The sequence below is a fragment of the Labrus mixtus genome, chromosome 22, assembly GCF_963584025.1.
Source record: "Labrus mixtus chromosome 22, fLabMix1.1, whole genome shotgun sequence".
NCBI lineage: Eukaryota > Metazoa > Chordata > Actinopteri > Labriformes > Labridae > Labrus > Labrus mixtus.
In genome coordinates, this window is record NC_083633.1 from 19,002,831 (window position 1) to 19,017,501 (window position 14,671).

The window sequence follows — 14,671 nt, forward strand, 5'->3', positions numbered from 1 at the left end:
TCATTTCAGGCATTTCCTCAGATCGATTATCAAACTATTTCTACACCAAGATGAGCACATGCTGACATCTGACATGTACAGTCATATCTGGAAGTTTTCAATCTTTTAAAAGGGAAAAAATAATCTAAAACATTTCATAAATAACTGAGCAATGTTGCTTTTTGTACGGCCCCTACTGCTGATAACATCTGAGTGTTGAGCCGGGGGAAGAAGAGGAACTATATGTTGGTTTGGAGAAATCTTTAGAAAACTTTTTGTTGTGCAAAAAAAAAAAAAAACACCGGTCAAATACTTCTGTTTTTCTCAGACCACAAATAAACTACACGGCCATACCACAATGCACCGCCGCAGTCTGTGTGTGACATGCAGCAGGGAGGGGGGAAACAAGAAAAAAGTACCTCGGTTACTTTTGTTTGGACTGAGAATACGCTGCACTTAAGATGTTTTAAGATCTGGAAAACCAAACTTGACTCATTTTGAATTGAATGTTTAGAATTCTTTTTTTTGACCACAGTCATGTTCAAGCCTAAATCTGATACAAATGTCTTTTTTTTTTTCTATTGAATTAACATGTCAGGAGTGACATCAGACTGACTGCAGCATGCGCACTGCTGACCACAGCACACAGGGTACTGGGTTGACTTTTTTTTCCCAGCGCGATTTGATTGGGACGATGCAATCTAACGCAGTCCTAAAACTGAGCATGACACTGATGCACAGTTTTTGCAGATTTTTTACATTTAGCATCCAGTATCATTAAACCACATCATTTCAAAAGACACAGTTAAATGCATACAGGACAACATAACAATGGAATTAAATAAAAGTGCATCATGCACCTGTGACACTCTGCAGTTTCAAAGTGTTACAGCGGCTGTGAAGTCGTTTCTTAAGAGCTTTAAGGGTCTAAATCAGAGGCTCTTAACTGATCCAGCATCAGGACCAAACAACAACTCCACACAAACGTCTTTCTTTGTTTACATTTTTTTGTCGTTTGATTGTGCAAATGTACAAAATACTGCTCTGACTTTTAGAGGCTGAACAGTTTACTTTTTCCCCTCTTCATGATTATTTCCATTCTTGGAAAAATGCAGCGATGCGTCGTCTGCTCATTAAATGTACTAAAGTGACCTGCAGGATGCTTCGTTTTTCTGCATGCCCGCCCATGTATATTACCTGTTTGATCTGTGAGTATCTTTAATAATAAAGTAAAGTGACGTTCAGATTGGCTTCACAGGTGACTAACAAAAAAAGTGTGTATATTATACCCCATGTTTTCAATACACTACATAGTGCAGAAACATGTTTCTCTGTGCATGCATGGACTGTCTCTGCACCAAAATCAAGTCATTAACAACAAATATTTCAGAATAAACTGTGTACACTTTTCACTACAACCATCTGATATTATTGCATTGTGTCAAAGTAAAAAAAATATATGAAACACAAACTCTTTTGTGTTTTGAACAAATTGTTATGCATAAGCTTAAAGAACGTCCCAGGACTGCTGAGACTCGTATGCTGCAGATTGAAATTGAAAACAGTATTTGCAGCACAGATCACAACTGAGCATTAGCGTTAGCTGCAGGGTGGACATTTCACGTCCTCATAAGGAGCTTTTCTTACTTTTTCAAGAGGTTTTTTTGTGCCAACAAAGCACCCATGCAAAGACAATTAGCTTTTTATAAAAAACGCACCAACAGATTCTGGATATTTGGAAAACTCCAGGTGGGTTTTGTAGGCGATGGTGTGTTTATGAAGACACCAAAAAGGAAGCTTAATGCTCTTCCTCAGCCGAGTTAAGTCGATCTTCATTGATGCAACATACACTTTCTATTCTTGGAGCTGTTATTGAGATGTTGCCCTGTGGCCTGTTATCAAACGCATCTCCCTACGTCTACGTCATGTGGACTCTTGAAGAACCACATTTTCCAATATTGGACTATATTTGCACAAGTGGACGGGCCAAATCCGCCGGGCTGCAGCCCCTCTCATGCCTCCCTGCAGGAAAAGGCCAAACAGGAGTCAGGTATTTGGCGTCATTTGTTTCTGAGCTGCTGTGACCAATCGGGAGATTTGCTCCTGTGTTTTAATAGTGAGGTCAAGGGGGCATGTGGGATGGGGAATGGGAATAGTGTGTGTGTGTGTGTGTGTGTGTGTGTGTGTGTGTGTGTGTGTAGAGGGATTGAGGAGAGCTCATGCCCTGTGCTGGGACCCCATGGCCCCTGGCTGACCTCTTCTTCTGTGGTGTTCGGCTGTGGACGTCTGCCAGGGGTGAGTGGATGTGCAGCTCAGGTGAGGATGAATGACGAACTCTGTGTGATCTCTTCTTCTTCTCTACCCTCCATCATCATCATCATCATCATCATCACGGGCACAAAGCACTTATTTCTGTCTCTCTCTCTCTCTCTCCGTCCGTCCGTCTGTCTGTCTCTCTCTCTTCCTGCGTCTGCCTCTCGTCTTTCAGGTGAGGACGCTGACAGATTTGTGGCTTTAATCGGCTTTAAGAAACAGTCCGTCTTCATCACCATCAGCAAGAGGTCGGGTCAAATTTTGGGATCGACTTCTTGGAAGAATCTGGAGAATTTTGATGCCTAAAATGCACTTTAATCTGTCAAAAACGGATTCTTTGAAATGCTAACTCTGTGACTTAAAAACATTAAAAATCAGACTACTGAACGCCTCTTATGCTACACGCGCCATAGCTGTTGTGGAAACTCTGAAGAACTGGATGCTAATAATAGTATCTAATGTAACTTTTGTTTTCAAATGCAAACTTTGTCATGGAATCTTTGACATTTTGATGCCAATGCTCCGGTCTGAAATTTCACTTTTTTGGTACAACTTTATATTCTTAAATGAAACTTAGTTTGTCCGTTGACGCCATTAAAAATCCGTCTTGGTGTGTTGAGTGTCTTTTATGCACTAAATTCTCTTTTAACTGGTGAATCTATGGTTCATAGTTTGATTAATTTGAACGCTTAAAAATGGACTTTGCCACTTGAAATCAGTAAAACTGCTTTAGTGGCTGCAGTGGTTTTGTTTGAATGTGACATAAATGGACACAAACATATGACAGGATAAACACCTCTGCATGTTTTCATATTTTCAATTTAATAAGTGAAAAACAAAAAAATCCCCTCACAGTTGCTAAAAATGATCTTCACACCTCAGGAAGTAGACTCGTGTTTTTCACAGGATGTGTCAACACCTCTCTTCACCTTCACTGATGCTTTCTGTCATTCAGCTCTGCGTTTGGGTGTGTCACAGTTTCCTTTCACACACAAACTCAGAGGGTTTGTTATAAGTAATATTGGTTTGAAGGGCCCGACCGACCCCCGCCTGAGTGTGGTCACATGTAGGCTAGCTAGCTTTGTGTTGTGGTTTGTGAATCCTCTAAAATCTCTCTTTATAGTTCGTACTGTTTGAGGCCTTGAGATAAACCACACGTATTGATGAAACACCACATATTTTTACATCTCTCTGCAACTTCAAATGTGAAGATTTTATGAAAATGCTTAATATGAAGCTTGAGCTAGCAGCTGGTTAGCTTAGCTTTGTATAAAGACTGAAAACCAGCCAGGCCCGGCTCCACCTCTTTGCCCTCTTTCTAGATTAGTGGACAGTAAATTGGAGTCAGAATTTCCAATATGGCGCTCGGGCTTCATAACACCTCTACAGTCTATGGTTGGTGCACATTTAGTTAGGATACAGGATAAGATACTGTCAGGCTAGCAGTTTTAACCTGTTTTCAGTCTTTGCTAATAATTGCTAACAGACGCTTTAAATTTAACAGATTTATTTTGTTAGTGGTATTTTTAATCAAAACTAAAAACCAATGCAAAAACAATTGCTGCCATCGAAACCGGGAATGTTTCAATTTTTTTTAAATGTGTGTGTCGGTGTGTATATGGAATTTTCTTAGTCTAACAAAAATGATTGTAACATATGATTTTGATGAAATTTGAATCCCTGCAGAGACTCTATGAAGTAATTCAGGTGTCAAATTGGGGTCCATGAGGAGTATTTTATGCTCCAGAGTGAGCTAACAGGGACTGTATTGGAGTCTGTGGTATCTCTAATCTCCTCTGATTTCACTTTGATACCATTACAAGATAAACCAAACACTTTATTTAGGATCCTAAAAAATTAGTATTGGATTACTATCGTCTTTTTTTTTTTTTTGAAAGTAAATGGCTTTTGTAGTTCTTATCCTCTCCCTTTTGTTTCCAAAAGTCCTGAAGCCTGAAACATGAGGGATGAGCTGCCGCGGCATTGTGGGAGTTCTTCTCACTTGTTCGAGACCCCCTCTCCACTTTGAAAAAGAGCAGCCTCGCGTTGCATTGTCTCCTTAACAATCGTAAATTTGAACCATAATCTCCCGTCACAACACAGCAGATAAAAGATAATTATCTCTTTTACTGAGGTGCCCTGGGGCTTCTTGGACGGCCTAGCAGACAACGTGCCTAAACCCTCATCCCACACACACACACACACACACACACACTCAGACTTGCAACAGGCTTTAGAGGCTGCTGCTGCTATGATGAGAGATTTGTCAACAGATGAGTTTGTGTGAATGTGTGCATGAACAAACTGCATCCAAACCCTTCTCTTATGGCTCTAAATAAACAGATTTCTATGCTTTTTTCTGCAACAAGGTTTCTAAAAAATTTGTGTTTTTCACCTGTTTAAGATTCCCGAAACGGAGAACTGGAGGTGGCACAAAGTTCACAGGTTCACTGAGGGAACAGCTTGGAGGTACAAGCTCAGTCTGCGAGGGAAAATGTCAGAGAGATGAATGAGGACCTGAGAGGGTCGTGAAGAGCGTGAGGTGACGCGTTTCAGAGAAAAGAGTTGAGGCATGAAGACGCGAAGGAGGTGGAAAATTTCAGAGGGAATAGAAGGTTAGATGAGTGAAACCGGCAAAGGAGAAAGAGCAACCAAGTAATCTCACTCGTGTTAGAACAGGTCATTTTCTGATTTAGCAGAAGTACACGACAATAACAAAAACAATAAGCATTATTCTAATTCAAAGCTAGCTAGAAAACTTCAAATTTAGTCTAACATTAAGACGGGAAACAAAGAGGAGCAGCTAGCTAAAACCACCTCTTAAGCTAAGTCATTTTGAAAGTTAATAAGTGACCTTAAGAAATGTTAGGAGATGGATTTTGTTTTTTTCAAAGAGTAGTGATGTTTCCTCCACGTGTACAGTCTTTATGCTAAGCTACACTACTTGGCCATAATTGTAGCTTCATATTTCTTCTAACTGCTAGAGAGCGAGCTGCTTTTAGGATGAATTTATGACTTTCAACAAGCAACTTTAACCCCCCCCTTTTCCCTGTCTAATGCTACGCTATGTAAGCTAAGCTAATGTGTCTTCTTATAGCAGCTTCATATTTACTCATCCAGCTGTCAAATTATTACCATAAACTAAACTTTAAGTGGTCTAAATGAACGCTTCTGTTGGGATTTTTCTTTATTTTGTCATGTGATAGCAATATATCCGTACTTTTACTGACGTTCCTAGTTAGAGATACTCAAAAGGAATAAGTGATAAAAGTACAGATGGGTGTCTTGTGCATTATTTTAATAATACAAAACACTAAAATCTGTAAAGTCAGCATTTTGTTTAAATGATCAAGTCCTCCCTTTCTTCGTTCAGCTGTGTGAGGCCTGATCAAACAGGCAACAAGGCACAAAGATTCCTCTCTGGGGATTTTTTGTTTTTCTCTGAAGTGAAAATGTTTTCCATCACACCCCCCCTTCCCTCCCCCTGCAGCACCTCTGGAGTGTACTCCCATGTATCCTGCTGAAATACACGGCTCTCAGGACATGTTTTACGGCCTCGTCCCCATGATTGGCGCTAACTAACGGACAGCAGTCTCTCCCAGCCCCCGGGCCAAACTGAACCTCACCTGTCAGAGCCTCCGTGTCAGCAGCAACATTTGCATGGGCCCGCATCCACTAACTGTCACTGGGGGGTTTACCCAACGTCGTATGAAGCCTTCACCGAGAGCGAAACAGTCAGCCAAATCACCTGAGCCATGCAGCAACCGACTGATAGCTGACTGGCATCTCTTAGCCGCTTCACAAATCCACAGAGAAAGTAGAGCAGACAGGTGCTTGTACTCCGCTCATTTGGCTGCAGAGCCAGGGGACATGCATTAGCTAAGCTGTGTTTGATGACACGATCTTGGCACCATCTGCAAAGGTGTGTTTGAAGAGTGTGTTGAAAACCACTCTGTTTATATCTGGGCCAAGTCATACGTTAATCACCTTTTAATAAACTGCACAAGAAGTTGATATCTTAAGACAGATGTTGCAGCTTTTTTTTTTTTTTTTTATCTCTGCATTCTTGTTTTGGGAATGGGTTTAATATTTTGAACTTGCAAAGTTTATTTTCTCATTCCTCTCCGTGATTTCATACACTAAAATAACAGCTATGTTTTCACTATGTGACAATGCGGTTCAGACTGAAGCATCAGCTTGACACCCATGCCAAAAAAATGCAAGAAAAAAAAACATCTGCCATGTAGAATTTCTTGGCACAAAAGTCAAATTTGAAGATGCAGAATTCACATCTCGCTGCACAGCAGATCTCTTCAAGTTATTCCTTGTATCGGCTTTAGAGTCAGCGCTTTCCTGGAGCGAAAGATTTGTTTTGTATGCATATTTTTGTCAACACATCACAGACCCCGCAGGAGAATCCACATGATCAACAAATTACGTTTGATACATCAAAGAAAATTTAAGAAATTGGTAGATACATTCTGGTATTTTTGGAAGGGAAATGGGTCTACAGGCTGCGGAAAACTCTCTTATCTCAGGCAGAAATGAGCGAATATCTCCTAGAGATGTGATGTGCAGTCAGATTTGCTTTGCAGCGTTCATGTCAGGTATCCTCAAAAAAGTAAAATCATCCCTTCACACCTTAGTGCTGGGCAGGTGCATTAGAGAGAAGAAGAAGAATCTGCAAGCACAACCCCTCAGGAGGCTGTTGTAGCATTGCAAAATCGGAGAAAAAGGGAGCAGGCATACGTTGAATCAAAAAGGCCCCAGAGTGGATCCTTGAGGGACTCCGCAATTGATTTAAAAATAATCCGTTTCATATCTTTTGTTAAGTTAAATTTTGGGCTATTTTGCCTTAATAAGATAGGACAGCTGAAGACAGACAAGAAATGTTGGTAGGAGAGAGGGCGGGATGACAGGCTGCAAAAGGCCGAGGTCAGATTCTAACCCAGTCGTTGCGATGAGGACTATAGCCTCAGCACAAGGCCGACGACATAACTGCTAGGCTATCCGGCGCCCTCATTCTAATTTTTTTTAAATGGAATTTGTGTGTTTGGCTCTCCAACACAGCATAATGCTCATTGGATTGTTAACTTGAGCCAGGTTGGACTTTTTTAAATGTCATCTCTGCTCTTTTTGCTGGAGAATCTGCATTTGGAGATCTGCTTTGACATCATAGTGGATTCAATGACAAAAGGGGGGCTCTAACTTTTGATTGAGTGCCAATGTCAGTTTGAAAACAACTATTTAGAACATTCTTGTACACCGCCAGTAACTTAAATGTTTTTTTGCTGATGTTGTCGTTGATACCGCCCGCCTTTAAAGATGCAGAGTATTGCCACAGGTGACTGGTTTTCTGGACCTTTAACCCAAAAATTCCAGTTCCACAGTTGGCCTAAAACCCCCCTTGTGTAAGTCCAACTCTAACTGCAACCTGTGAGTGCGTGTGTGATCATGCATGAGTCGACTGCCAACAGTTAGAGTAGCTACCTAACTAACAAAGGGACTGCTGTGTCGGTCGGCTGTCCAGAGCCCCCGGGGCTGTTTACACATGCCATTGTCTCCCGCAGGCCAATCAGACAAGCCTTATTAGGTAAATAAGCCTGCTGCGGCCAATCGCTGGCATGCACAGCAGAATCTGGGCCGGTTATCTGTAGCACCCCAGGAAGTAGCAGAAATGTTGAAGGGAGTGACAAAACTCCATCTCCTACCCTCTGACTATCTACCTCATATCTCATTACAGACTTAATTCATGCATCTGTCTCTGCTCTGATTGGAGAGTTGATATCTCTCAGCTCGCTCATCATCTGTGGCCGATGGATTTCATAGAGCAGCTTAAGCATCTCTGATAATGAATTAATCATCAGGAGACACAATCTAAATTTTTGTCCAGAGTTTACACAAAACACTGACCAAAAGCAAAAATGAGCAAATATTTACGATTACAGATCTCGGATCTGCATACTATATGTATCTGTTAACTCGATCATGAGCAGTAAAATAATCGTGTTGACACCACAAACACTTGAGGAATATTTGGACAAGTAATCAGTCACGACAAGCTTCGAATCGGGCCTTACCCCCCACCACCACTCCATCAAAATAGGCTCAGCAAAAATGTCAGAAAGCATACAGAAACCTAACAAAATAGTTCCACATGCGATGGACCCATGACACTGAGGATGACAGTTTAAACTGATTGTAATTGGTGATGAGTCAGGTCTAGACATATTGGATCAAAGATTAAAGTACTGAATCTTTGGAAGAGTAGATTTCTCCTGATTTAAGTCAATATTACATTTTGGAAAGAAAAAAACCTCACTGCATGACACAGTGGTAGTGCATGCAACCTTTATTAAAGATATTGAATTGCTAAACTTGAGTTTCTTTTATGTTTTAGTTGGTGTTTGCAGAAGTTGTTGTAAGAGTTATTTCCATTCGATTGTGTAATATTGTGAGGAAAAGAAGGAGACATTCTGTTTGCTAAAACCTTTGGAATATGCGGCTTCAGAGACCCACACTGATTGCTGCTGTTTTTCCTTTTCCTCGTGCAAAATGTGTACCGTTGCCCTCTTTCTGCCACTGTCCCTTGTTCCCTGGTCCTCATAGCCCCGCTCTGCTCCCACAGCCGACCCGCCTCCCTCTGGGAGCTCTGGGAGTGTTTGTACTGGAGGTAGCCAGCGGAGACGGCTGGTGTTTTCACAGTCAAATCTCTTTCCTGAGGTAATGCTGGCCTGGGTTGACCGCTGCAGCAGCGTGTACAGACCAGCAGCGGCTCTGGCAAGAGGTCATGAATGCTCTATGATCACATCACCATGGACCTCTACAGTTCAGCAGCTGATATTCCCACTCAAATGGGATTTCAAAAAGCGCTGTAGTTAACTAACCATTCGCTATCTGGGAGATGTAACTGTCTACATACATGAAGCAGGCCTCACGACGTGTCAGGAAAAGTTTAAAGAACAGTATATCATGTGAGTGAATGTAACAACCATGGGATTTAAAAACCATTACAAAGGATAGATCAAACGTCCTCTGCTCATTATCGTTCTTCCCAAAGTCTCATTTCATTTTGGAAAATTACAAAATAAAAGATTAATCATCTCGCTATTGACAATTAAAAAATATATGATCTGCCAACATCGAAAGAGCTTTGACAAAAATGATTTATGGATAAATAGCTGAACAGATTGTTTGCCCTCCCAGTGTGTATTGTTGCCTGGAGCTGTCTCGAATATTTTAGTCATTACCTGTCAGTCTTACCTTTAGCTCTGGCAGGCTGAACAAGTCGAGTTAGCATGTGAGACTTATGGTTAAACTCTGCACTCATGGGAGAATGCTAGGGTGCAAGAAGAAGAAAAAAAAGTTGTAAAAAGGGAACAGTTAAATGCATTTAAAACTAGCTTTCTAAGAACCATGAAGAAGAGAAACAATCCCCATCATAGAGCATATAAAGAGGGGGAAACAAGTCAGTGGCTTTTAGAAGAAGAACAAGTACCTAGAACTTATACTATGAAGTACTGTATAACAAATCATAGGGAAAAGAAGAAGAGTTCTTGACAGCAACACATCAATGGCAACCAATGGTTATTAGCTTGTGAAGACTGATATAGATTAATGGTATTCAAAGGACCAAGAATGAAGTCCAATAGACAAGTATCTTAATATTAATGTCCAATTTCCAACAAAGTCTTGTGTTTGTTTCGGTATGAGACGTTCACATCCTGTCCCAGACCGGCAATTTCAGTTGCATTTTCTTTGTATCAACTGTTGCCATGGTGTTTCCCCAATTTTCAGCCTCTCGTTTGAGATGCTTATCGTAAACCACACCTTACCCAGAATTTCCTTTAACCTCATCACACCGTTGTTACCATGCACAGGTATCACAGGAAGTGAGAGATGTGTAAATTGTTGTTGTTGGGCGGCATCATAGTACAGTAACAATAAGGTTCTGTGTGTATACGTGCCATCCCAGCAGCAGCCTCAGGCCTTGCGGTGTGGTGTCTGGGACTTACCCAATGTACCCAGTGTCAGCTGGGATTGGCTCCAAACCCGATCACAACAATGTAGGGATAAAGGTTGATATAGTTGGAAGCAAATGGAAGCATTACTTCTGTATAAGTCTTAGGAATACTTGGCCAACAATAAGTGATCTTACTACCTAGTTCCTCAAGCTACACATTTCAAAGAAAACCAGGAAGTAGGTATTGGTTTAAAACTCCTCTGGCAGGGCAGTCTGAAAAGAATGAGACTGTAGTTGAACTTGAGGAAGTACGGATTAGGCTGGGGGAGGACTGTATTCACCGTGGCCTCTAATTTACTTAAGTGCAGTCTAAACGGCGGGGCAAGAGATAAGAATGCTGCTAATAGACCTTGACCTTTAAGTGAGTCACACAAAGCAGACGACCATAACTTCTTTCTGACGACCTCCAGAACTCAAACGTTCGTCCTCTAGATTCAACCTCGAGAGCTGGAAAAAAAACACACGAGCTCTCTCTTTTTTGATTACTAAAACGCATTCTTTGAAGTCATTAGTAATTTTGATTTGTAGGCTACCTGAGGCCCTGGAGTTTTTTCGAATGTCTTTGATGATTCACCTGAGCTACGGAGGGGGTTGTTTACTGGAGGAATTCTTCCATGAGGGCCTTGCTCAGGATAATAATATAAGTGTGGGTGTGGTTTACGCAGTAATAGAAAGATAAACAGTTCATCGCCATTCTGCTCTGGGGGGGGAGGCTGTGAAGCTCTGCACTTAATGGTGCCTGCGCCAGCAATTTTTTAAGCTGCAGAATAAGCAAAGTAAAGACACACACACACACACACACACACACACAGATATATGCTTAACCCCAGCGAGGGAAAGCAATCTGTCAAAGAAGCATTGCGGAGAAAGCAGTGTGGGGTTGCGTAAGAGAGGAGCAGATGAAACGCTGGGAATGCGTCGCTGTCAACGCCTGAACCAAAAAACGAGACAGTTTGTTTATCCGAAACACCTCCCGATCAGCAGCCGTGAACCAGGAAGCAGCAGGTGCCTCGCTCCAACGGCAGGCACTGTATTGTTGACAGTGGATAAACAGGTTGGGGTTGGGATGGGGGTAGTTTGAGAGAGAGAAAAGGAAAGGGGGTATATGCGAAGGGGGTTGGTGTTTTCCCCCCCTAAACATTGGAAGGAGGAATTAGCCCTGACTAGTTCAGTGTAAAATTTGAAAGTGTAAGCCGTTTGTTGTGTTCCCACTCCCAGTTGGCGTTTATTAGTGTTGTCTTATTGCGGCTCTGCTGAACAAGCCTGGCCCATGTCGTCGCCTGGCAGGGGCGACACTGGGATAAAAAAAAAAAAAAACCTAGTGAGGGGCGATGGCTGGGCGCTGGGGGAAGGAGAGTTTTCATTGTGCCTCCATTGTGGCTCTGTCACTCTCTGCTGCCCTGGCTGGCTGTCCCCCTTTTAAGCAGCCCGTCCATGTCAGCAGAAATGAGCTTTTTCTGTCTTTTCTTTTCTTCTTCTGCTATTCACTCGGCTGTTTCTTCGACTGTCTTAAAAAAAAAAAAAAAAGCCAGATCACACGGTTTTAGCACATTAACACATCTGCGGCTTAACCTTGAGAGCCGGCCCTATTGTCAACCAAACGCAGCGAGCAAGCGGGACAAACAAAAAGTTTTTGGATCGTCAAACGCATACATGGCTTCATTTTTGGAACAATGTTGCACTAAATAAACTGGGGGGGAAAAAAAAAAGTTGTTGCACACAAAAACTTTGGCGTCACAGTGGGGTTATTGTTTCATGTAATGTTTCATCAGTGCAGAATGCTGTGGGGGGGGGGGCACCCCGGCAGTTTCTCCTGTTCTTCTTACTCATGGTGCCAGATGGAAGGGGGGGAAGGTTTTGCCTCGGGGGCAGGTGAGCAAAAGGGGAGATGGAGGTGGGGCAAGATGAAGGAGGAGGACTCGGGTGACCAGTTTTACCTGGGACTGACTCGAGCCCGTCCGGACTTGCAAGAGAGAGCTCGTGCCCCGAGGGGAGGAAAGAGAAAGAGCGGGGCAGCAAGTGAGTCTTCAGAAAAGGAAAACACCTCTTATCCCCCTCTCATCAATCTTTTTTTTTTGTTTCGCCTCCAATTTTTTTTTGACTCCTTTGCGTCTATCGTATCCATCTCCATCACTCCTTCAGTTTTCTCCTCCTTCTTAACGTAGGGCTGTTTCTTCACAACATGTTTCTCCATAATCTTTTCAAAATTTTCCTAGGAGATGAAAATGTTCCTGCAAATTGTTGGCCCTTGAGAAATAAAAAAATAAAAACTCCAACATAGCACCAATCATTTTCTCCTCAGCTTGAGAAACTCTCCATCCTGTTCAAAGTCGTCCTAACAGTTTTCTTTTTTTTTTTTTACACCTGAGGAGCTCTCTGAAGGGCGAAGAAGCTTTGTGAATATCTTTTAAAGAAAAAAAAATACTTCAAATTCCAGTGAGAACGCCACATGGTTCTGAATGAATTGCAGAAATTCCTGACACATTATTCAAAAGTCTGACATAGCTACGTCTAAAAAAACTCTTAGCTAGCTAGTGCGCTAACTAGCTTATCAAACAAGCTAGGATGCTAAAGTCACATTGTTCCTACAAAGAAAATAACATTTGACATAGAGTGACTGTTTGGTGCGATAAGGCTTTATTCATCGATGATCCACAACTGGTAATTTCATTTTAACATAGAAACTAAACATCTATTTTAATACTTAAGTGCTAAACGGTGTCTAGAGCAAATGTGTTGTTTTAATCAACGGGTTCATTTTTGATATGCTAAGGCTCAAACTGAAGATATGTGATCATTTTGAGAATACAAACCCAAAGTCTGTGTTGCTCCACAATGCAAACAAAAACTGTCTGAGTTTGCTCAGGAGTTTTCTTAGCGCCTCTAATGACAGAGGTCACAATACAAACAGTCTAGTAAAACTATTTACAGATGGATCACCATTATGTTCCACCTGTACAGAATGTCTTCTGACGCATGACGCACACTCCCGTTGAAAAGTAAAGATGAGGTCTGCATTCCCTCTGCCACGTGTGTGTTCTTTGCTATAAGTCTGTCAGACGGGGAAAACAAAACCGATCTGAACTTTCCTTCACCCGGACGTCGATGCCCTGCAGCGAGTATCCCGGTTGAAGGGTTGAGACATGGTGGGATATTAACAGATATTCTATCAGGAGTTTCTTTTCTTTGGTTCATTTTTTCTTCTACATTCCTCCTCTAAACTTTCTTTTTTAATGTTGTTGCTTTTCTCTGGTTTTGAGCCGCACAGCAGGTTGAGACACCAACCCCGACTCTGTCACAGTTTAACGGACGATCAGTCACATCACAGGGGGAAACTTCAGAAGACACCTCTGCCTTACCTGTGGATCCTGAATACTCCCCGCCCCTACGTTCCTTCCTCTTTTCCTGTGAAAAAAAAAAAAAACATGACACTGAAACTGTGGTGAACCATAACCATCAAAGTACAGTGGAAACAACTGATACTTGTTCAAATGTGTAAGCCAAAGACCGTATCGAGCTTTGTGTCATATAGGAAGTCTTTTCACTTTAAAAAATAGTAATAATTCCTGCTTACACTGAAGAGCTTTCAATGGATTTCACAGACAAATGTTGAATGTCAGAATTGGAATTGTCCAATATCCAAAAAGAGTTTTTCTAGATTTGGTCTTCTACGTCTTTTTTACTTGGTATAAGGTGGTCATTTAGCTCAGTCCATTTTTCAACAAACTGAATTCTGGGTCATGGGAATGGGGACTTAGAATGTAAAGAATGCATTAAGTTAATTTTTCTTGTAGGCCTATATTTCCTCAATGAACACGTTGGGAAACAATCTCAACAGAAATCTAGTTTTAGTGTAAGAAGCCGTGACCCCGACAGATTCCTGGTGTTTGGAATCTCATACAGTCCACTTCAAACTTAAATGACTTACTGTACAGAATGGTCTTTCTGAAGTTGTCTACTGTATTGAAGACTTTTGTTCAATGATACCAACAGCTCTTATAGTTCTAACGTTTTGTCAACGCAGCTCAGAATTTGTCTTTAGGTTTTCTGTGTCATTTTATCTCTGAAGCCTCACCCTGAGTCGGATTGTTTTAGTTTGTATTGCTGGTGAAGAATTGCCCAATTCTTTTGCCCTCAAGTGCATTTTGCAACTCAAATTTCTGACAGTTACGGTCAGAGAAAGTCGACGGTAAAACCTGATGGTGACGGATCGCTGTCACAGTGACAGGTGAACAAGCCACCACTTCAGGAGTGTATGAGGCCATTTGGTTGAACTACTTTTAGCTTTTCCCTGAAGGTCATGTTTACTCTTTTCTTGTTAATGAACATCCAATCTGTTTCGTATGATTTTGCCTG

General features: G+C 41.7%; 1 protein-coding gene across 1 annotated transcript in view; it reads right to left on the reverse strand.

Annotated features, from left to right (window-relative positions):
• Positions 1–14,671, reverse strand: part of kin (Kin17 DNA and RNA binding protein) — a 143,191-nt gene that overhangs the window by 91,631 nt on the left and 36,889 nt on the right. The window lies entirely within an intron of this gene.